A 25,349-nucleotide genomic window follows, 5' to 3' on the forward strand; every position below is an offset into this window, starting at 1 on the left:
TATTGCTCCTCCAATATCACTATCGCTGGACGAAGCGGGACATAGGCTACTGGTTTGCCACCAGTATAGCATTCTCTTGGACGTGCGGCAGTATCAGACCCCTTGTAAGTGAGAATGGGGTGGAAACAAGCCAATTATTAGCCTATCATGTTTCAGAGACATGGCTCTCGAAAGTGTGGGAGAAACAACAATTTTACAAAAGAAAACTTGTAAATTGACATTTCTTCGACTTTAATCTGTCCTTTTTTAATTTTGGTTTATAAAGATGCAAAACGTAATAAACAAAAATCTCAAAAGAATTTGTGTTTTAATTTAAATTTTGGTATTCACCATAGCATTTAAAAATACAACAATGTTCGTTTTTTGTTTTTCTTGACGTGGTTAAAAAACGGAAAAGGAATGGATGCAAAAGTACACGGACCCTTACGCTATTCCTACATCCTACTTCGCATCAGGGGTTACTCTTGTGGCACAAGTCGACTTGCGTAAGTCATCTGCCGAAGGCTATTTAGTTTATAAAGTTTTAAATATGGATATTGTTCTTACAAAAAAACAAACAAACAAACAAAAAAGAACATCGCTTCACTCCAGAAGGCCTTTATTAACCCCCTGGAGCCGTATGGATTACTTTTATAATGCACTTTTTTGGACTGCAAAATCAGGAGCGCCATCATTTTCACTACCATTGTAAAGCTTGGAAGAGGCAGGATATTTTTAAATATCTCTCTGATTGTGTTTGTCTGAAACAAGATAGTCATATACACCTAGGATGGCTTTAGAGTGAGTAAATTAAGGGATAATTTTCATTTTTAGGTAAACTATCCCTTTAACATAGGGGTGGGGAACGTTGATCCTGGAGAGCCATTGTCCTGCAGGGTTTAGCTCCAAAACACTCACCTGCCTGTAACTTCAGCAATCCTAAAGACCTTGATTAGCTTCAGGTGTGTTTAATTCAGGTTGGAGCTAAACTATGCAGGACAATGGCTCTCCAGGATCAACGTTCCCCACCCCTGCTTTAACACATCACACCCACACTGCATGAAAGAGGCTTTTTGTTGAAAAGGGTTGTGCTGGTTAATATTTTTTTGAAAACGGATGCATTTTTTTTTTCAGGATCCTCTGATGAATAAAACGTTAGAAAGAACAGCATTGGTTTTAAATATAAATCTTTTTATAAAACATTATACATGTCTTTACTGTCACTTTTGATCAATTGAATGCATTTTTGACGATTTTCTTAAAAAAAAAAAAAAAAAAAAATAGTGTCCCCAAACTTTTGAATGGTTACATATATGAATATATTAGTCATTCAGTACCATGGTATAGTATGGTACCATCACAGTACTGTTCTGTAAGGATATAAAACGATCGATGCAATACTGTGACTGAGTGCAATACATCAGAGCAAGACAATTATAACAAATGATTCAGCAAATACATTCAGTTAATAGCAAATCAATTTCCAGTTTTTAATATGAATCATCACATGGTACGAAAATAAACTATAACTCACTTTAATGTGTCTGGGACGGAGAGAGCATTAAAAACACAAATTAATGTGCACCCTTATAAACGCCCTTCAAGAACCACAGAACTTAATGTACTGAACCTGATCGCAGGCCAGAGGTCAACATTCCTTTTAATTATGCCAAACTGAAAGCCAAAGTAAATCGGGCTCGATACGTCCATTTATTTCAATTTCTCCCTCTGTCCTTTTTGATCCAAATCCAGGCTCTTTATTTGGTTGCCATGGCAACATTTTCTAGTACCTTACATTTGACTAACATGATGAAATGCTGAAGTGATGGAACACAGACTTACATGCATGTGAACATGTATGAACAATGTGGCAAGTTGCATTTCGATCAAGTTCAAACGGGCACCGTCTGTTATCAAACACAATGATCACTAAAATAAGCCTGTGTTCTGCATCTTGAGAATAAGAGGAGATATTTTCTATCACACAATAATGATGGAAGAGGGAAAAAGCTGGACTTTAATATTCCTCCCAACATAGGTGTGTACAAGTATGTGCCTGTGTGGGTGGGTGTGTGTGTGCGTGTGCACTTTTTATTCTCAATGTAAATCTGATGTCAAGCTGAAAGCCGGAGCTGAAGTGTGTGGGTGGAAACAGCTTCAAGCTTCAGTCCCTTTGAGAGAGACAGAACGGAAGAGAGAGAGAGAGAGAGACAGCGAGAGGAGGGGGAGCAAACATGATAAAAAGTGAAACTAATGAAAAAAAATAATGCTCAGCTTTTGATTGATACGCGTGGGGTTGCTAGTGGATCGATTTTTACACCTAAATAGGATTTGTAATGGTGCACGGGGCTTGAACAAAACAAAGAAGAAATGGAAACAATATTATTTAAAATGAAGCCTTATTGAGTATTGTTCGTAAAAGTGAAGTTTGTAATCTTTCTCCTATCCCAGCTCAACATGCATAGGCAATTATAAGTAGGTCTGAGCTGTAAATGTCACATGACTAATTCTATTAGGAATAGCTGTCAATGGAGATGGTGTACACTGTATAAAATAATTTTCATGATTTGTTATCACAACATTTTTTCTTTTGTCAAATCAACTTAATAATGATAATTAATGTGGTTCAGATAACATAATATTTTGAGTTTCTGTTGATTAAACCATTCGCCTTCATTGTGTTAACTCAAATTTTTAATTTCAATGAACTCAAAATTTTTAAGGCAACCAGGTAACTTACTTTTTTAAGTTAAACCAACAATTCTTTTTTGCAGTGTAGTTACAGTATCTACCAGGAGGAGGCTAAAGGAGCCAGTGTGATACAATAACACTGGCTCAACCAACGGTGCGAGTTTGGGGCGGAGTTATCCGTTTGTTTGACGAATGGGAGCGTTTGGGAAACCTGTGCTACAGATTATTTGTCCTCTATAGTAGCACAGAAATTACACACTTCAGCTTTATTAAAAAAGATTTCTGAGAAGATCTTTTAGTGAAGCTGCAAAAGAAAAAAGAAAGACATAAAATGATGCCTGCAAATCCTGGAGACAAATTACCAAAGGACTTCTGTGCAATGCTTTCTTTTATTGTCATTTTCAAGGACTTTTTCTACTGCAGCAGTGGGTGTTTTTATAGCTACCCAACACTTTTTTCATAAAAGCATCACAAAACAACCTTCTAAACAGTTCCACGGACTAGAAATACATTTTGAAGACTGAAATTTAGTAGATATGCATCAATCAAATGACTAGATCTATGCAGCATTACATATAGTCAAAATTAATAAAAAAATTGTAGTATATTTCAGGAGCACAAAAAGGATCAAGACTGATTCATGATGCAGTTCATTTGAAATGCAATTTTCTCATTTTTGCAAAAGCAATAACAATCACAAATCAGAACTAGTTTTTAAAGAACTAGTTACAGCGTGCATGTTTAAAGGAATAACGTCATTAATTACTCACCCTCATGTCGTTCCAAACCTGTAAGACTTTCATTCATCTTCAGAACACAAATGACAATCTTTTTAATAAAATGTGAGTGATTTCTGTCCTTCCATTGACTGCTACGCAACTACCAATTTGATGCTTCAAAAAGTTATAAAGAGATCGTAAAAGTTATCCATATGAATCAAGTAGTTCAGTCCAAATTTTCTGAAGAGACACTATCACTTTATCAGATTGAATTTAGACTTTTATTTACATATAAACATTCATCAACTCACACACCAGTTATGGTAAATGGAAGCTCAAGCATGTTCGCTTAACGTGCAAGAACCAATGAGGTTCATTCTCGTCTTACGCAGCACATTTGAGCTTCTACAAGAACCAATGAGGTTTGTTCTCGTGCATCAAGCAGGTTCGGTTGAGCTTCTGTTTATGTTCACTGAGCAAACTTTATATGTGAATAAAAGCCTACATTTAAAGGTGCCCTAGAACGTTCTTTCACAAGATGTAATATAAGTCTAAGGTGTCCCCTGAATGTGTCTGTGAAGTTTCAGCTCAAAATACCCCATAGACTTTTTTTAATTAATTTTTTTAACTGCCTATTTTGGGGCATCATTAAATATGCACGGATTCAGGCTGCGGCCCCTTTAAATCTCGCGCTCCCTGCTCCCCGAGCTCTCGACTATAAAACAGTGCATAAACAAAGTTCACACAGCTAATATAACCCTCAAATGGATCTTTACAAAGTGTTCGTCATGCATGCTGCATGCATGCATCGGATCATGTGAGTATAGTATTTATTTGGATGTTTACATTTGATTCTGAATGAGTTTGAGGCTATGTTCCATGGCTAAAGCTAACATTACACACTGTTGGAGAGATTTATAAAGAATGAAGTTGTGTTTATGCATTATACAGACTGCAAGTGTTTAAAAATGAAAATAGCGACGGCTCTTGTCTCCGTGAATACAGTGAGAAACGATGGTAACTTTAACCACATTTAACAGTACATTAGCAACATGCTAACGAAACATTTAGAAAGACAATTTACAAATATCACTAAAAATATCATGGATCATGTCAGTTATTATTGCTCCATCTGCCATTTTTCGCTATTTTCCTTGCTTGCTTAGCTAGTCTGATGATTCAGCTGTGCTGCTCCAGACGTTAATTCTGGCTGCCCTTGTGTAATGCCTTGAACATGGGCTGGCATATGCAAATATTGGGGGCGTACATATTAATGATCCCGACTGTTACATAACAGTCGGTGTTATGTTGAGATTCGCCTGTTCTTCTGAGGTCTTTTTAACAAATGAGATTTACATAAGGAGGAGGAAACAATGGAGTTTGAAACTCAATGTATGTCTTTTCCATGTACTGAACTCTTGTTATTCAACTATGCCAAGGTAAATTAAATTTTTGATTCTAGGGCACCTTTAATCTGTTCATCATATAAAGCGATCGAATCTCTTCAGAACATTTGGTCTAAACCACTGAATTCATTTGGATTAGTTTGACAATCTCTTTATGAACTTTTTGTAGTGTCAAAGTGGTAGTTATGTAGCTGTCTATGGACAGTACAGAAGTGGCTCAGATTTTATTAAAAATATCTTCATTTGTGCTCCGAGGATGAACTAAAGTCTTACGGGTTTGGAACGACTTGAAGGTGAGTAAATGATGACAGAATTTTAGTTTTTGGGTGAACTATTCCTTAAATTCATTCAAAAGACCAGTTAAAAGACATGGATCCTGTGTTTTCCCAGTTGTTAACAAAATGAGAGAACCAATTTAGATAGTGAATCAAATGACTGTAATGTGCATATTATTCCTACCTGCTGCAGAAATGCAACTGTAATGGGTGATACAATCCCTTATTCCTCCTTAATTATTCCCGTCTAGGATCCAGAAGTAATCTCAAGCCACCAAGAAAGACAAGTTTTCCAAATTGTTCTCATTCCAACTGTCATATTCCAGTCTCGGTTTCTTTTAAGTCACTTGCTTCTGTTTAACTTGAGAATGATTGCTTTCCCTTAGCAGGTCAAGTGTTCCTCTAAAGGTCAACAGAAGGGTGGATGCCCACACCATGTTTGGTTGTAATCATGTGTCTATATGCACTCTACTCTCAAATCTGGCATCAGTGACGTTTTAACTACTAAATAAATCCAGAAAAACTTCCATTCTTGCTTTCCCTAAGTAATCCTGTACGCATTAACGAACAACTCTGCATGTCATTTTCACTTACGAAGTTCAGCATTGCCATAATACTCATCTTTAAATGTAAATCTAACTAAAAACAGCCATTTATGCATTAACTTGAATTATTGCAATCAAATGTAAGCTAAATATAATAGTAATTTGCTTAGTTTAATACATGTATTTCACTAATACTATATTTAAGACTTCTATTTTTATATCTACCTAAGAATAGTAAGAATTCTTATGCAGTAAATTATTAAAAATTGAAATATTTACAATCAAGAATTTGCACTCTATATGTATAAAAGGATAAATCCCGAGTGTTAGAATTGTTGTGTCTCATTCCTCCACCTCATCTCAGTCACTCTCTCCAGCCCTGACAGCGGCTGTTCCTCAACAGAGCGCCAGATAGAGAGCTCCGGGTCCCAGCGACGCTCACCGGCGCCTTCACGCACGACCCTGAACTGACGAGCCGCTTCCCTTCTGCCTTTACTGCGGTTACCAACACCAGATCTGCGGCGAAACTCTCTCATGTTTTACTTTAGCTATATTTATAGGCGTCGTTTAGCGTTGCAATCGAGCTATCAATGTTTAAAACGCTCTATGCGAGAACTTTTCAGAGCATGCGTGCACATGACTAAGGCGTTTATTCTAAGCTTACACTTCCATAGACAGTATAACACTGGCATCTGATGCAAACTTGTGTGTGTGTATGTGTGTGATGGAGCCAGAATTCTCCGTAGCTCCGTGCCAGTGACACTGATGCGTAAATCCTCCGTGCGCACGAAGTTCAGACGTTTTTTCTTGCACAAAACCGACGCATTTAGCGATGAATCAAAGCTCGGATCATGAAGATTCAGATGAATGGGTCATTTGCATGAGGACTTCCAAAAGCAATTCCAAAACAACATCAGAAATCCTTTGCACGAGGAAAGGCTTGCTGTATTCCAGAATATGATTGCTTGTTTCCAGTCACACACTGAGGAATACCAGCAGCAAGGCGATGCATCCTTTCCTGCGGTTGTCCTTTTCTTTACTGCGCTCTCACTCACTCGAGGAGGCGAGAGGAGAGAAGAGGGGCTGAGCTGGACAGGGGGGTGGGGGAGAGATGGGATTTGATGGAGAGAACTTCATGTAAAAGCCTGGGGCAAACTCACTCTCTCTCTTTCTCTCTGTCTCTTTCACTCTCTCTCTCTATCTCACACACACACAGCTCTGATGAGTGTGTGTGTGTGTGTGGATGTGATGCTTGCAGGCAGCCGGTGAGTGGAGAGGCTTCTGTAGAGGCAGGTTATGTGGGAGGAATGTGTGTAATTACACAACTACACAAACTGAAGACAAATGACAATGTAGATTAAACTCGTACAGTACAGAGAGACGCTGCGAGCTGCATGTTAGCTTTCGCTGTATCTTTGCTATTAATTCTATTGTATAACTACTAGCATAGATTTTTTTACATTTGATTTACGCCACAAGGGGGTTATGCGTGGTTGCCAGGGCATTATGTGTTTGCTAATGTGTTCTGAGTGGGTTTCGGTGTGATGCTATGCGGTTGCTAGGGTGTTCTGACTGGTTGCTAGGAGGTTCCTTACTGGTCAAAAGAGCACAGCCTCAAGTTTCTATGATATTCTGGCAGTCTGATCGCTTAAAGGGTGATATTACAGCAATCATTAAAGAGATAGTTCACCCCCCAAAAAAAAGAAATTTCTGTCATCACTAACCAGCAAGTGAACATTTTGTCCTTAAAGTTGATGTGTTAGAAGCAGGAAAAATGGGTAAGCGTAAGGATTTGAGCGAGTTTGACAAGGGCCAAATTGTGATGGTTTGAAGACTGGGTCAGAGCATCTCCAAAACTGCAGCTCTTGTGGAGAGTTCCCGGTCTGCAGTGGTCAGTATCTATCAAAAGCGGTCCAAGGAAGGAACAGTGGTGAACCGTCGACAGGGTCATGGGCGGCCAAGGCTCATTGATGCACATGGGAAGCGAAGGCTGGCCCGTGTGGTCTGATCCAACAGATGAGCTACTGTAGCTCAAATTGCTCAAGAAGTTAATGCTGGTTCTGACAGAAAGGTGTCAGAATACACAGTGCATAAGTTTGTTGTGTATGGGGCTGCATAGCCGCAGACCAATCAGGGTGCCCATGCTGAGCCCTGTCTACCGCTGAAAGCACCAACAGTGAGCACGTGAGCATCAGAACTGGACCACGGAGCAATGGAAGAAGGTGGCCTGGTCTGATGAATCACATTTTATTTAACATCACATGGATGGTCGGGAACACATGGCACCAGGATGCACTATAAGAAGGCAAGCCGGCGGAGGCAGTGTGATTCTTTGGGCAATGTTCTGCTGGGAAACCTTGGGTACTTTTGTCACGGTTCGCAGATGCATTGTTTCCTTTCTGTCGCGTGTTCTGTGTTGTGACAGCAGTGGGCGTGTATGTGTGTGTGTGTGTGTGTGTCCAGGCCACGTGGCTCATCAGTGGAACCAGCTGCAAGTCATCACCTCACCAGCTGCTGCTCATTCTCTTACCCCTTATAAGCTCACCTCATTCTCTTCTTCCCCGTCAGATCGTTGTTTGGTGTACTGTGCTGTGTTGTTCCGTCCTGTTCCTGCCCGGAGTTCTAGTCGTGTCTTCACCTGTTCCAGTTCGGTGTTCTTCGTGTTCTCGTTCTATGTCTGGACCTTGGATTACTTCACCAGCACTTCTCATCACAGCCACGAATCACCAGCCGACCATCTCAATCCCTGCGTCACCAGAGGCCCGCCTATTAAGTGACTGTGTGCAATTCTGTCTTCCACTTAATAAACCAGTTAACTCGCATTTGCTTCCTGTGATCAATCATGACAACTTTGACACGTACCACTTACCTAAGCATTGTTGCAGACCGTGTACACCCTTTCATGGAAACGGTATTCCCTGTTGGCTGTGGCCTCCTTCAGCAGGATAATGCGTCCTGACACAAAGCAAAAATGGTTCAGGAATGGTTTGAGGAGCACAACAACAAGTTTGAGGTGTTGACTTGGCCTCCAAATTCCCCAGATCTCAATCCAATCGAACATCTGTGGGATGTGCTGAACAAACGAGTCCGATCCATGGAGGCTCCACCTCGCAACATACAGGACTTAAGGGATCTGCTGATAATATCTTGGTGCCAGATACCACAGCACAACTTCAGGGGTCTAGTGGAGTCCATGCCTCGACGGGTTAGGACTGTTTTGGCAGCAACAGGGAGACCAACACAATATTAGGAAGGTGGTCATAATGTTATGCCTGATCGGTGTATATACACTTCTCAAAAAAAAGAAGTGTGTTACATTGGTGCCGAAACCCGGGAGGAAGGAGGGACATGCTGTCGGAGAGCCCTCGCTGCTGAGGGGGATCGCGGTGCTGCGGAGTTCGGGCAGCGCGGGAGTGAAGACCGCAAGAGGCTGCCCGAGGCGGTGGTACTGGAGCCTTGTGAAAGGTGGGACGGAGACCCAGATGCCGTGCTCCTGGGACGAGGTGCTGTGGCTGCCGTCCTGGAGGGAGCGGAGGAGTTCCGTCGTCCGCCGTGGGCCGGAGCCTGCTACCATCCACCATGAAGGGGAGGAGCAGGGGACGGCGGACTCGCTGCCGTCTGCCCTCAACCGGAGGAGCCATCACCGGCCGCCAGAAGGCGGTCGAGGATCCGGCCGTCCACTGAGCGTCCAGTGCCATCGCATGGCACCGCGAGGAAGAGCCTCTCGGCAGGCTGAGGACCGAGCAGCAGTGTGTCTGGGAGTGTGTTTTCTCTTTTTCCTCTCTCCCCTCTCTCGTCCTGTCACTCCCCTCTCTCGTCCTGTCACTCCCCTTGCTTCCATCTCCTTTCTCTCGTCTAGTCTGTCCTTACCCCCAGGTGCTGCGGCCGCCGAGACAGGCCCGGGAGGGAGTAAGCGCAGACGCGGGAGTACCCCCCGGCCTGCGAGGGGAGATGGGGGTATGTGACGAGCAGGGCGGGCGAGAGCCGTGAGGGAACGGCGCGAGGCCGGTGACGCAAGTGATAACGAGCATCACCTGGGAGGCGCGCCGACCTTGAGTCTCTCACGGAGGAGCTCCGGGAGCATAAAAGGAGGAGCGGCGACAGTGAAGGACGAGAGAGGACCAGGCCTGGACTTTATTTTATGTTTTATTATGTTTGTGTGGCCGGCAGATGTCCATGAGGGTCTGCCGGCATTACTTTCGTTTTGTTCTTTGTTTATTTTGGAATTAAAGTTGAATGTTGAATGTTCGCCGGTTCCCGCCTCGTACATACGAACTTACAATTAGTTTCAGCTGCTTTGGTGTTAATGAAATTAACAACAGCTGCACTAGATGGGCAACAATGAGATGACCCCCAAAACAATAATGGTTTTACAGGTGGAGGTCACTGACATTTTTTCCCTACTCATCTTTTCTGACTGTTTTTCAGTAGTTTTGCATTTGTCTAGGGTCAGTGTCGCATGAGGCGATACCTGGACCCTACAGAGGCTGCACAGGCAGTCCAACTCCTCCAGGATGGCACATCAATACATGCCATTGCCAGAAGGTTTGCTGTGCCTCCCAGCATAGTCTCAAGAGCATGGAGGAGATTCCAGGAGACAGGCAGTTCCTCTAGGAGAGCTGGACAGGGCCGTAGAAGATCCTTAACCCATCAGCAGGACCGGTATCTGCTCCTTTGTGCAAGGAGGAACACGATGAGCACTGCCAGAGCCCTACAAATTGACATTCAGCAGGCCACTGGTGTGAATGTCTCTGACTATACAATCAGAAACAGACTTCATGAAGGTGGCCTGAGGGCCCGACGTCCTCTAGTGGGCCCTGTGCTCACTGCCCGGCACTGTGAAGCTCGATTGGCATTTGCCATTGAACACCAGAATTGGCAGGTTCCCCACTGGCACCCTGTGCTTTTCACAGATGAGAGCAGGTTCACCCTGAGCACATGTGACATTATGTTTGGTCCATCCGACGCCGCCAGGTTGAACCTCAGACTGTCCAGGAGCTCAGTGATGCCCTGGTCAAGATCTGGGAGGAAATACCCTAGGACACCATCCGTCGTCTCATTAGGAGCATGCCCCGATGTTGTCAGGCATGCATACAAGCATGTGGGGGCCATACAAACTACTGAGTACCATTTTGAGTCGCTGCAATGAAATTTCAGCAAAATGGACTAGCCTGCTGCATAATTTTTTCACTTTGATTTTCGGGGTGTCTTTGAATTCAGTCCTCTGTAGGGTGATAATTTTCATTTCGACCAAATGATGTGGCATCCTTTCGTTCCTAACACATTACCCAGTCCATATAGATATCCAGCATGATATTTTTCCCCATTGAGATCTGATGTGTTTTCAAAGTGTTCCTTTAATTTTTTTGAGCAGTGTATATATATATATATATATATATATATATATATATATATATATATATATATATATATATATATATATATATATATATATATATATCCCATTCAAAAGTTTGGGGTTGCCATTTTTTATTATTATTTTTTAAATTTACTCAATTTATTTGGTCAAACATACAGTAAAAACAGAAATAGTGTGAAATATTGTTACAATTTAAAATAAGTTTCTATTTGAATATATTTTAAAATGTAATTTATACCTGTGATGCAAAGCTGAATTTTCAGTCTTCATTGTCACATGATCCTTCAGAAATGAATATCAATGTTGAAAACAGATGTGCTTCTTAATGTTTCTGTGGAAACTGTGATACATTGTTTCAGGGTTCAAAAAAAAGTATTAGAATATAAATCTTTTGTAATATTACAAATTTCCTGTGCAATTTTGAGCAATTTAATGCATCCTTGCTGAATAAAAGTATTAATTTCTTTCCAGAAAAAAATCTTACTGACCCCAAACTCTGGTGGTAGTGAATGGTAGAGTATATATAGTATAGTTTTTTACTTTTCTTTTAGAAGCTTGCTAGCACTAAAATACATAAGACTGCATTGTTAATGGGTTGTTTAACACATCACACCCACATTGCATCAAAAAGGCTTTTTGACGGATTTAATCAAGAACGGTCATTTTCAGACGAAGTGCTGTGTAAATGATCAGCTGTTATAGAGATGTGAGTTTCCATGACGACTGCGAGCCCAAACCCAGCCTGGAAGCCTGAGACAGCAAGCACTAAAGTTGAACCACTGAGACAAGGCCAAGCTGGACACATTTCCAGCGGAGAGGTGTCTTAATGCTCACAAAGACAGCTGACGCACACATCATACCACCTGATGATTGGACATCCACTTCAAGAATGGTGCGATTGATCCAGACCGCAAGGGAATGGACATGGCTAATGTATATCTTTCATTCAAGAGCCTGACCGTATGTACATTTAATTAAAAGAACACTATATGTGATCAAAGCCAATTTAAAATCCATCTGCCTGGTGCTGAGTTTTATGAAAACTTAGAAACCAAGATTCACAATCCAAAGATGCACTCTTCTTTCTCTCCCTCTTCTAATTCCTCCCCTCTCTCTTTCATTTTTCCTTTCTCTCTAGCAGTCTGTCTGCTCTATAATTATTTCCATGGTTACCATCAGCGATCTTAGGCTAAGCTCAATGTACAAATGTCTCTTTTCTCTTTCACATTTTCTTTCAGCTCCTCAATTTGCCTGACTGTGTTCGTTAGCATACAATTACTCCCTTCTGAGACGTTTCCTCTTTTAAAGAACCAGCCCATGCCCAAGAAAAATCAAGGAAGGCGATCTCACCAGTCTCTTCATTGTTTGCCTGAGACAGTGATGAGATTAAACAGAGAACAAACGGAGACTTTTGCTGAGTCTTTCTACTTTGGTATCTTGGCATACTTGAGCACAGATTGAGAGGTTGATTACTGGGGTCTTTTTCTAAAGAGAAAATTTTAAAAAGCTGGAGACAACAATAAGATTAAACAAAGAACAAGTGAAGACATCTGCTGTGATTGCCTGGTCTCTTCTAGAGTTTCAAAAGAGATCTCAACAATGTCTCAAACTGTGCTCCAATTCACCAGAATCTCAAAGTCTCTTATCAAACACCACAGATCTCAATAAGAACTCAACTATTTTGGTAACACTTTGGATTACGGAACACATATTCATTAACTAGGAGTTTTCCCTAAATAAACTCCTAATTACTGCTTATTGATAGTAAGTAGGGTAGTTGTTGTAGTGGTTAACAGTCGCGTGCTGTAAGTAAAAAAAACGTTCATTTTTTCAATAGGGAAATTGATTTTGAACTGTAACTTATAAACCTTTAAAGACAGACCTAATATTGTAAAATACAGAGATTTTTGATCTAAGTAAGATTAAAATAAAGGTCAAATATTAGTTTTACATCATTATACTCTTACTAAATGTCTCTAAATGTCTAATGTTTCTTGGATTTTAAGAAGAAATAAAGAAAATATTTGAGACCAAGTGGATTCATAACTGATGACTTAATTAAGTCTCCTGAGATTTGAAAGAGCAAATTCTGAGCAATACAAAAGTATTTTCAGTATTTCAAGTATTTCAAGTATTTTTTTTCTTTTGCATCAGGATTTGTACATGTAATGCAATCATGATGTTTATAATTACCATTGATTTTACAGGTTTGATGTGAGATCATTTCTTATATTGGTGGAATCCTGGTAACCAACAGTGAAGAGAGTGTAACAGAGAACTCAACATCACTACAGAATACAGAATGAATAATGGTTCCACCCACCTCCCACCGATTTACCACCTACTGGGATCAACACCAAACAGCAGCCGGGCAAGACTAACAAACACCGACACACATCAAACAAACACTTACAGCTTTGTGTGTCTCTCTTGCTGAGAATGAAAAATTACACCCAGAGGTTCAAATTGTATTGCTCATAGATTGCTCTTACATATCACAGGAAACTTAATGGAGTTCACAGTTATATTAAGTACCAACTTTGCATCAGTTGTTTCTCCTTAAAGGGACAGTACACCCAAAAATGAAAATTATATCATCATTCTGTAGTTGTTTGGACCTCATCATACTGTCATTTCACCCTCATGTTGTTCCAAACCTGTATGCCTTTCTTTCTCCTGCAGAACACATAAGAAGATATTTTGGAGCCTATTTACTTCCATTGTATGGACAAAAAACAAAACTAAACAAAAAACATTGAGACATTTTAAAATACACTTAATATTCAGTAATATCATTGATTTGATGATTTTTTATCAACACTGTTATTGAACTGAATTGAATCAACATTGAATTGACTTGAGCTGAATAACGACACTATTGTCTTCTGTAGAGCTGCTTCCCAGCTAACAAAAAGTTGTTCTAAGCAAGTTTTTATAAGTTATGAAAAGTTGACATAGTTGAAAAGGTACTTGTAGTCAGTAGAAAGTCTGTTGGGGGAGCATTAAAATAAGGAGGCGTGTCCTCATGCCTCAATAATAACAAAGTCCAACAGAGGTGGGCGGGAGGGGGCTTAGATGGGGGAAGCAGAGTAGGAACATGGGACAGGCAGGGTCAGGGCAGTGATAAAGATAGGAGGAGCCAGGGCAGAATCTCCAGCAGGAGGGCCAGGAGGATGCAGGCCCACGCCAGAGTCGAGGGAGGGAGGAGCCATGGTGGAGGCTTGGCAGCTGGAACCAAGTGTCCTGAGTGACTGAGACAAAGCTGGCAGTGAAGACCCAGGTGAATCCGTGGGACTGCAGGGACTGGGCGACGATGCAGGTTCTGGAGGGCAGGGTGGAGACAGCGCAACGAGCGTTCAAGGTGGAACTGGAGGGAAGGAGAAGCCCGACAGAGCCAAAAAGGTGGAGGGACGAGGCGCAGGTGAAGAAAAAGAAGTCTGTGGCGCAGGAAGAGTGACGACTGACCAAGGTGGAGCCAGACGGACAAGGAAACCCGGTGGTGCCAAAGGGGTGGAGGGACAAGGCGCAGGGGAGGGAACAGAAGTCCGTGGCACAGGAAGAGTGGCGACTGACCGTGGTGGAGCTGGAGGGATGAGGAAGCCCGGTGGAGCCAAAGGGGTGGAGGGACGAGGCGCAGGTGAATGAACAGAAGTCCGTTGCGCAGGCAGAGTGACAACTTACCAAGGTGGAGCCGGAGGGACGAGGAAGCCTGGTGGAGCCGAGGGGACAACAGTCCCAGGTGGAGTGGCAGGCAGAGAGGTCCTAGGTGGATAGGTGGAGCTACTGGGTTGAACATCATGGGCTGAGCCGGCGAATACTCTGACCGAGGCGAACTAATGATGACCAGAGATGGAGCCGAAGGGCTGAAGAGAGGTAGTGCAGGCAGGGCTGGAGGACTGGGCAGCGCAGGTGGGGGTGAACAGACAGGCTTAACAGGGTCACATGGGACAGGCATAAAATTCAGGAATGGATCTCTAGGCTGACACGGAACAGGCAGAGGAGGTGGGAGCGGGAGGCAGGGCATAAATTCAAATTCTAAAATTTCAGTACTGATAACAGAGACAGGCTTGGTGGAGGAAACAGAAATGGGCAGGATGCACTAGTCTATAAGTCTATAAGCAGCCGATGTCGAGGGAGTTGGGGTCCATGACATCCCCTTAAACTCCACCAGTAATCCCAGGGGTACAGGCGATGTTGCCGGCTCATGCACCTGGTCAGGCCTTTCTTCGGGCTCGGGTTCTGGGACTATCCTTGGCTCAGTTGTCTTTGTTAATGGTGCTGGTATCGTGGTGGGCTCTGGCTCCACATCTGTGGTGGGTTCAGGGTTCGGCGTTGCTGGGTTGGTGGCAGTGGCTGACACACAAATCTTCAACTCGCTCTTGCAGATCGTGAAGGGGGAACCATTTTGGAGGAGTACACACTTCACGTACTCCATAAAAGCCCCTAAAGGCTCGTTTCCGAGCAAGTGCGCTCTCATCTCCACGTTGAAGATTGTCCGGAAAAGCACACACAGGCAGTCGTCAACATAATGGACGCAATGGCAAAGGTCCAGAAATGCCTATGTGTGCCTCTCTAAGGGCTGGTTCACCTGTGGGAGGAGGTTTCTTTTTGCTGCGACTAGATCCATGTGAGGTCCATTATTCTGTCACGGTTAGGTTGATGGATCTAATCGTAGCAGCTTAACTTTATTTACAAGAACTCAGGAACAAACTCTTAGACATGGACTGAACAACCTTGCATAAGGCGACAACACTGGACAATGAACAGAACAAAACACAGGGCTTAAATGGACCAAACTAATTAATGAAAGGAACCACAGGTGTAACTGAATCAGTAACCAAGGCAACAAACATGGTAATTAACACAGGTGGAAAAACTAGAACAAAGGAATCATGCACCAAATATAGGAAAACTGAAAATAACACTCACATTACCATGCCATGTGACATCAGAATACCATGAATAATTAGTGAAATATTAACTTAAAATCGCAGGGGGTTCACTACAGTTCACAAGTTTTTTTTAATAAATTAATACTTTTATTCAGCAAGGATGCATTCAATTGATCAAAATTGTAATTGAGGACAAAATAATTCTATTTTAAATAAATGCTGTTTTTTTTAACTTTGAATTATCCATCAAAGAATTCTGAAAAAAAATCATTATGGTTTCCACAAAAATATTAAGCACAACTATTTTCAACATTGTTAATAATAAAAAATGTTTCTTGAGCACCAAATCATCATATTAGAATGATTTCTGAAGGATCACGTGACACTGAGCTCAAAACAATTGCCTACAAAGCAAGAGAAATCTCATTAAAAATAGAATCAACAAAAGTATCAACAAAATAGTTTTATGAACTAATTAAAGTCCGTAAGTTTTGCTTCTTTGTCGCCATCTCTTTTTGAAACCTGCAATTGCAGTTATTTGCAGTTATCTTTACGTGGGTTGTGCATCGGCACGGCTCCTTAGCGCGGATGAATCTAATGTTTTGAGAATAATGTGTGGCTGTCAGTGACCACACCGGTGGATACTTCAATTCGCAGACTGTAGTCTTGGAAGTATGACCAAAATAAGAATTTTCACCAGAAAATGTCATCTGAACAAGTAACAAATCTGCCACTTTTGTTCTGACCAACTGAGAAAAAAAGCATTACATTAAATTGTGCTACCAATGGTGATTAAATCTAACGATCGCTTAGCTCATATCACATCAAACCGTGCAAATTATTATTATTGTTATACTTTGTTCTCAAATTGTTAATGTTAACAACATCAGCACTGCGTTACCTGTAGATTTCAATTTCTGTACAGTCTAATCTCTAACGTTAATTTGTTTTAAAATGGTTTGTTTGCTTTAAAAAGCTTTAAAATTGACCAGTTTGAGATGAGGAGATATTACAGAGGTCCCGAAACCTGAAAAGCTACAGATTTAAGCAAAGTCTCAATTCTCCTATTTCTGTGCAAGAGAAACAATTAAGATATTAAAGAGAACTCTTTTTTTTTTCATTTTCCTTTCATATGTATATGTTTATTAGCATCAACAGCTCCTTCAAATGTGAAAGCTAACGTATAAAATCCAGAGCCCCTCAACCCCCCCAGACACACAGTTCATATGGAAACTACATTCATAGATCAAACATTATGTGTTCTTTCTTCCTCCACTCTGTCATGGTTGCGACACTAATGTAATCTCTTTCTCTGTGAAAAGGTGCATTGCTGGATTATGTAACAAGCCTTTTTCCCCCCCTGCTAATCAGACATGACTGCATTTGGTACTTATTTTGAATCCTAGAAAAACAAGCTCTGCAAAATGCCAAAGGGACAACATGCAACTAAACACCTCAACCAGCACAGGTTTTAAAGGCTACTTTTTTTGTGTGTCAGTTCAACCCTTGCATTCTCAGTCTTGAATCGAGATCCCTACTGATGCCATCGCTCCGAGGGAGAAGGAATCGGTTGCTTGCATGACCAAACTGAATTCCTGCGTGAATGTCTGGCCAATAAGAGACCAGATCTTGACCTTTGCTATGCCACACGGAGAGGACATTATTACTCCTGACATTTGCACACATTTCTTTGTGGTTTTTATGCCTGCGACTGTGACCGTCATTTGAAATCAGTTCGAGACAGACAAAATGATAATGAAGAAGATGACAGGCATTATGGCTGCTAAAATCTAACACAATCGACAACCAATTTGAGGCAACTGCTAGTGACAGGTATATTAAAAGAGAGGAACTCATCAATACCTCTGAAAAGTCCACTTTAGCCCTAGGTTGAAGTTCAATTATGGCCAATAACCAGATAAAAATTGTACATATTTAAGCTATATTAAACTTGCAGATATGCGAGTTGCGAGTGCCTTTGTTTAAAATCTTTTAAAAGCATAAGGAAAAACGAACCACCGCGCATCTTAGAGTAACACACAGTAGTGGTGTTACTGAATAAATCGGTGCTTTTAATTTGTTAATGAGTTCATGAATCACTCACAAAGACATTTAGGGCTTAATTCAGGATAATTGGGACATTTTTTTCCAGTCATCTCAATGGCAAAAAAAGTGTCCCAATTTACCTGAATTCACCCCTATACTTGTTTTTTCGGTAACAGTATAGGGAACATGTATTCACTACTAACTACATCTTTTGCCTCAATTAACTCCTAATTTACTGCTTAGTTTATTAATAGTTAGTAACATAGTTGTTAAGTCTAGGTATTGGGTAGGATTAAGGGATGTAGAATATGGTCATGCAGTTATTTAGTTTTTTTTTTTTTTTTTGGCGCACAAAAAGTATTCTCGTTGCTTCATGACATTAAGGTTGAACCACTGTAGTCACATGAACTGTTTTAAATATGTTTTTAGTAGCTTTCTGGGCATCTGAAAGTGTTAATTATCTTGCTGGCAATGCAGGCCTCACTGAGCCATCAGATTTTATCAGAAATATCTTAATTTGTGTTCTGAAGATGAACGAAGGTCTAACGGGTGTGGAACGACATGAGGCTGAGTAATTAATGACAGATTTTTCATTTTTGGGTGAACTAACCCTTTATATGTACTTTATAGGTACTAATAAACAACCAATATACTAGTAATATGCAAGCTAATAAGCAACTAGTTAAAAGTAATAAATGAACCCTGAAATAAAGTGTTACTGTTTTTTCCTAAATAAATCAGTGTTTTTGACCAAATCAGACGAATTAATGATTTCATAAACCACTCATAAAAGAATGTCTCTCAATCTGTTTTTGAATGAATCAGATGAGTGAATGATTTAATGAATCAATTGTTGTTTTAGACCTGAATGAATCAGTGTTTTTGAACAAATCAGATGAGTCGTTTATTAAATCAGTTCATCAATTATTCTGTTTTTGAATAAATTATTTAATGAATCACTCACAAAAAAACAAATCAATCATTTTAATGATTCTCCCCCTCATGTGTATCTCTCTCTACTTGTTTAATATAGCAACATGTTCAAAAAGCAAATACTTAACCACACGCTGTAATTTTTTTTGTCCCTTTTCTCTACATTTTTGTGAAAATGGACATTGTATTGTATTGTAGAATATACGTAATTCATTGTGTAAATGTTTCTCCTTCAAATAAATACAAATTAATCATTTTAAATGCTACAAGTGAATTTCGGCTTCACAACATTATAATGTACAGCATGAAAAAGGAATATATATTTAGAGATTTGCTAAAGATTACAACACTTTACAATAAGGGGTCGTCGGTTAACATTAGTTTAATGCATTAAATAACACGAACTAACAATGAGCAATATATTTTTGCAGCATTTATTTACCTTTGTTAATGTTAGTTAATAAAAGTGTTCATGTTAGTTCACAGTGCATTTTAACAGATACAACTTTTGATCTTAAAAATGTATTAGTAAATGTTGAGATTAACTAAGATTAATAAATGCTGAAGTAGTATTGTTCATTCTTAGTTCAAAGTGTTATTAAATTACTAGTGTTTTTAAAGATTTACTTTAAGAGTGCATTAAAAGATGACAAAATATGTACAGTGTAAAATGAGCATGCACAATTAAAAATAATCATATTGTTATATGAACAATACTCTCCAATATCGGCCGACAATCCTTAATTTTGATGAATTGTGCACAAAAAATGGGAGCATTCATATATGAAAGTAAACAGGGTCAACTTTGATTTCATGTTGACATTTAGCAAAAAAAGGTGACAAGCTGGAAGCAGGCTTTATGTGACAGCCGAGATAAGACAGGATAAACAGACCAGCAGAAAACTGGCGTCAGTGTGAGCGAGAGGAATGATGCTGAAATGAGGACGCACTTGAAGCGTGCACAGTGCCACCTGGATAGGCCCTGCGCCAAGACTGTTGTGTAAACTGGCATTGCCATGCATATGCACGTGTGCATGTACGTTTTGGGAACATTATCTTGCAGTTGTCTTCTACTTGCACACTTAACGATCACACATAAATGCACGCAACTGATGCAAAACAGAGACATCGTCGCTTAAACGCACACATGCACACACACAATTACTGTCACACGCATTAATCTGTTTTGGCATGTCGCTCGACACCCGCAGTGACAGAGTGTGAGAGCGATTCTCGTGCAGCCTTTTGCACAGTGATTCTGAAGAAAGGAGATATCAGCGGCAAGCTGTACCCTGACAGCCTTTCCATTCCCCACCCTCTCGGAAAGGATCTGCACTAGCGGGGCCGCAGTGCTGCGAGCACATCATCATTTAGAGCAGTAATGGCTCTAGTCTCCATGATGGAGGAAGGCAGCTGGAGAGACTGCAGGCTGCGGCCCAATTCACCTACTTATACTATGCACTAAAACTATGTACTTTTTGGTGATGTGAAAGTGCATCATTTTGAGTGTGCAGTACCCCTTTGGCACATATTTATATGTGTCCTGCCACCATAAACCAGTATTGTCCAAGATTCAAGCCCCCTGAAGGGGTTTGTTATGCCTGATTGGAAATGTTTGTCATGTCTTCCTGTTGTAGCTGATCATGTAAATACACTAAGGTTTTTCAAAAATATAATTAAGAAATTATTGATAAATTATTAATTGATACACCAATTCTCACTATTAACTAATTATTAACTACGACTTTTGTCTCAATAAACTAGTAAATTAGTAAGGTAGTTGTTAAGTTTAGGTGTTGATTTAGGGATGTAGAACATGGTCATGCAGAATAAGGCATTAATATGTACTTTATAAGTACTAATAAACAGCCAATATCCTAGTAATATGCATGCTAATAAGCAACTAGTTAATAATGAGAATTGGACCCTAAACTAAAGTGTTTTAAGTGCTTTAAATATTAATTAATAATAATGAACCCTGTAAAGACTACTTGGTATGAACTTGGTATGTGTCTTTTTGCTGTGAAATCTTTGCTGATTATTAATGTAAGAATAACTTTTATATTGTTAGTAATATTTCACGATGAACACTTAATGGACTGAAGCCACTTAGGGTTACTTGATTATCATATCATTTTTTTTTTTTTTTTTTTAGAAAAATCAAATTAAAATATTGGTACAAAATATGATACATCATGCTTTTGAGGAATGTTTATTTGTTCATCTCTCAATCATCATTGTATTCCATTGTATTATATGTTTTGCCTCCGACAATAAAAACTAGAGAGCTTTGATCATAAAACTAAGCATTTAAATATCATCTTACTAAGACATATTATTGGGAGATTAAGGGCCCTATTTTAATGATCTAAGTGCATGGTCAGGAGCACTTAGGGTGTGTCCGAAACCACTTTTGCTAGTTTAATGATGGAAAAAATGGTCGGTGCGCTAGGCGTATGGTCCAAAATGGTAGTCTCTTAATGAGTCATGGGTTTGTTTTGGCCATAACGTGCAATAAACCAATCAGAGTGTCATCTCCTAATTCCTTGAAAAGTCAGGCGCGCACCATGGGGATTGCTATTTACATGGCAGAATAGACACTCTCAACCTGACGAGTCAGTTTAAATACATTTTTAATATTTGGCATGTTTGTGTGCTGTTGCGTGTCCCTGTGGGTGTAACAAGCAGAGTGTACACATGTTTAAATAATGAAAAAAATAAAATAAAAAATACATCACCATTGACTTTAGACCAGGTTTTTGTTGGTCAATGGCGCAGTCCTTTTCAGTTGCCTCAAAATAGCAACACGCCAACAACGCACCTGAACACACCTCATTTTCAGACCAGCACACCCATGGACGAACAGATGGGCGCGAATGAATTTGCTATTTAAACAACGTGGGCGCTGGACGTGAAAATGAGAACTGCGATGGGCTGAAACTAGCAAAAAACACACTTGAGTTGTGCCTGGAGTCACATTGCACAGGGTTTATGATAGGGCACATAGAGTGACGACACGAGTAAGTGTTATGGTGCGTTCACACCAGACGCGAATAAAGCGTTAAGCACGAGTGATTTACATGTTAAGTCAATGCAAAGACGCGAATAGACATCCTGTGGCGCAATTCGCGTGAATGAGGCGGCGCGAATTGAGCGTTTCGGGCATTTGACGCGCGTAACGCGTGATTCGCGCGAAATGCGCAAGTTGAAAAATCTGAACTTCGTTAACCAATCAGGAGCTTGCTCTAGTAGTGACGTGACGTAGTGAGCTGAGGCAGAAATCCGAAACAACAATGGAGGACAAAATCATCGTCGCTGTACATCTTCATACTTTTATAGAAACTGGAATAAAAAGGATCTTGCTTGAAAGAAAGTGAGTGAGGAGGTCGGACAATCTGGTTAGTTGTAAAAAATGGTCTTTACTCAATTTGAGCTATATAAAAATACATATTGAGACTACAAGCTAGCTAAAGCCGACCAATTGAGCTTATTCGCTGTAATTTACAACTATTTCCCCGCTGACGAGTTGTGTTTATTCAGAGGAAGTGTGCAGAAAGAAGTGGAAGAGTCTGGGACACATAAAGGAGCGGGAGAGCCCCTCTCATGACGCAAATTCGTGTCTGTTGTAAAGTGAATTTCACACGTGAATGAAGCGAATGTCATGCGTGAATGAAGCAAGTAAACTCAAAATGTTCAAGCGTCCAACTACGCGCGAATAGCGCTATTTATTTGCGCAAGTCACGTCTGGTGTGAACGCACCATTACATCCACCAGCTGGAGTGCCCTTGATTTCCACCAGAGGGCACTGCTTCCATCTTGTTTATCTCACCATGGACTACTTTTCCCTCAACCCATTGTCTCATCATCTTGTTAACCCTGCCTATTTAAACCCTGTGTGTTCATTCTCTCATTGCGAAGTCTTGTATGTGTCACTACTGCATTTCTGAGCGTTATCCTGGTTCTTGGCTGTTATCTTTTGCTTGTCTCTCTGGATTTCCCTGTTTGCCTGTGTCTTGGACCTTGTTTTATGTTTGGACTGTTTGCCTGTGGTTTTGACCTTATGCCTGTTTATGGATTATGATTATGGATTACCCTCAATAAAGCTGCGCTTGAATCTTCAACCTAAATTCTCGGAGCAGTACATGACAGTAAGTAGTCTGCTATACATACTATTATGAAGATCTGACTGATTGCTCAGTTTAGGCCTCTGAATAAAATGTAGGTGTTTCTCCTCCTCGGTTGTGAGCTATTATCCCATATTACATGAGCCATAAAGTCCTGATGTATCAAATATGATACTGAACAAAAAACACATACAGTATGCAAATGTTTTTATTAGATTTTTACAAATATTTTTTTCTAAAGGTTCATTAAACAATTTGTTTTTTCTGACAATTATTTCAGTGTCTATTATATTATTTATTATAATTTATAATAAATAAATTATTTATTAAATTATTTCACTTTACAGGTTTAAAATTATTGTACTATATAACATTATTATATTAAATATATGTTGGCATTACTACATTCAATTAGATTTTTTTAATACTTTTTGTATGTATAATTATTTTGTAATTGTTGGTCTATGTACACATGAACTGAACTGGTATTTTAGGTGATGTCAACAAGCCTGCATGCTCACGTCCGTCGAAAAGTTTGACTAAGTGCCTGTACTGAGACCGCTGCTGTGTCCCAAATCACTCACTGATATAAATAAGAAATGTTAAAATGATATCACTTCCAATTCAGTCTTTCATTTATTCAGGTTAGGTTGAGTGCATTACATTGTAGGACACATTAACCACTACAGCATGCTCTATTGTATACTGCTTATTTTGATAAATGTAGTAGGTCATACAGGTATTTTATGCATAATGAAATGTGCAGTATGCATACTATAAGTTTCAGAAATACTAAGACTAGTAGGTTAGTATACTATTAAGTATACTTACTGCACAGTAGCTAAAATAATCGGTTTATAATCGGATTAATCAGATCGAAAATCCTTTAAAGGGGTAGTTCACCCAAAAATGAAAATTCTGTCATCATTTACTCAACCTCAAGTTGTTCAAAACCTGTATGAATTTCTTTGTTCTGCTGAACACAAAGGAAGATATTTGGAGGAATGTCTGTAACCAAGCAGATCTCGCTCTCCACTGACTACCATAGTAGGAAAAAAAATACTATTTGCAGATTATAAAACAGTATGCATGAGTAACAACATTCAGTGTATATGATTATTATATTTATTAAAGAGACTGTCCTCCAAAAAAACCCCGACCATATAGGTCATTTTTCAAGCACCTTATTACGACCTATATTTTACATTTTAAAGTCATGCGCCCTCTAGCTGGCGTAAAAATAATGACAGTGTCATGTTACATCTGTCGTCATGAAATGACGTATGACTGTCATTACCAATCAAAATGCGTGTTCATTTAAATGCAATGTGTGGAATTTTTACACCATTTCTCCTATTTCCATTTAGCAAAACTATTTTTTTTTTTAATTAACGACTACACCCACCCCACCCCTAAACCTAACCTTAGTGATTTATAGTGCATATACTCTGTATGAGCACATGTGTTCCCTGGGATCGAACCCACAATCGCATGATCACATGATTGCAAATTGTTATTGCAATGCTCTACCAATTGAGCTACACGAAACCTGAAATATGACGCAGATAAAAGGGAACAATGCATTAAAATGAAAGTGTTGTCGAAAGGGGCGCAACTTTAGTAAACGCTCCTATGGGTCGTATTTCAGGGAAGTGACAAACGACCTATATAATTGATTGCATGTTTTTCTTGGTGCTCTTTTTATGCTTGTATTAATTTTATAAATTATCCACTATTTATGGACCGCACTTTGGCCCATTTTTATGGTTTTATAAGCGCTTTACAAATAAAAATTGAGTTGAGTTGAGTGAGTATATGGTCGTATTGGTTGGAGAACATGTTGTTATTAAAATAATAAATGGATGCTTCTTTATTGGGACATTGTCCCTCCCTATCCCTAAAGTCCTCCCAAACACCTACCCCTACCCATTGAACACTTTATTCCCACTATTAAATACACATCAGCAAAAAACAAATTTCTACATTTCGAATGTTTTCTTAATTTTTATTTAAAATAAACACCTCTCTGAGCTGATTTGTGATGGGTAAAGGGAGAAGAATGTGTTTGCAAATTCGAACCAGGGTCAGTCATATTAAAAGATACTACCACTCGTCTTAAGCCCAAAGTATGGTTACATTTTTACGCGTACGCAAGGGTCAGCGTACAGTGTGCGTAAAAGCGAATTTCTTCATCAGAAGAGTATGCACATACTATATGCGCACCGTCAGATTTTTATAACCGTGCATACTCATACGCACAGGTCGCATAAGCGCATTTAATTGGTTTATCCACAAGGTGGAAACCATGCCCTGAATGCGTCGATTCACAAGGTAGTCAAAGAAAAACTGCATAAACAGA

At 39.9% G+C, this 25,349-nt stretch overlaps 1 protein-coding gene across 10 annotated transcripts in view; it reads right to left on the reverse strand.

Annotated features, from left to right (window-relative positions):
- Positions 1-25,349, reverse strand: part of syngap1b (synaptic Ras GTPase activating protein 1b) — a 161,333-nt gene that overhangs the window by 68,503 nt on the left and 67,481 nt on the right. Inside the window, exon 1 of one of the 10 annotated variants that reach the window (XM_048152836.1) lies at positions 5,255-7,128. The exons of the other annotated variants lie outside the window; for them this stretch is intronic. The gene's annotated coding sequence lies outside the window, so the exon portion shown is untranslated. Of the gene's footprint in view, positions 1-5,254; positions 7,129-25,349 lie in introns of those variants that run through there. 10 annotated transcript variants of the gene reach the window in all.

This window comes from Megalobrama amblycephala, linkage group LG13, assembly GCF_018812025.1.
Source record: "Megalobrama amblycephala isolate DHTTF-2021 linkage group LG13, ASM1881202v1, whole genome shotgun sequence".
NCBI lineage: Eukaryota > Metazoa > Chordata > Actinopteri > Cypriniformes > Xenocyprididae > Megalobrama > Megalobrama amblycephala.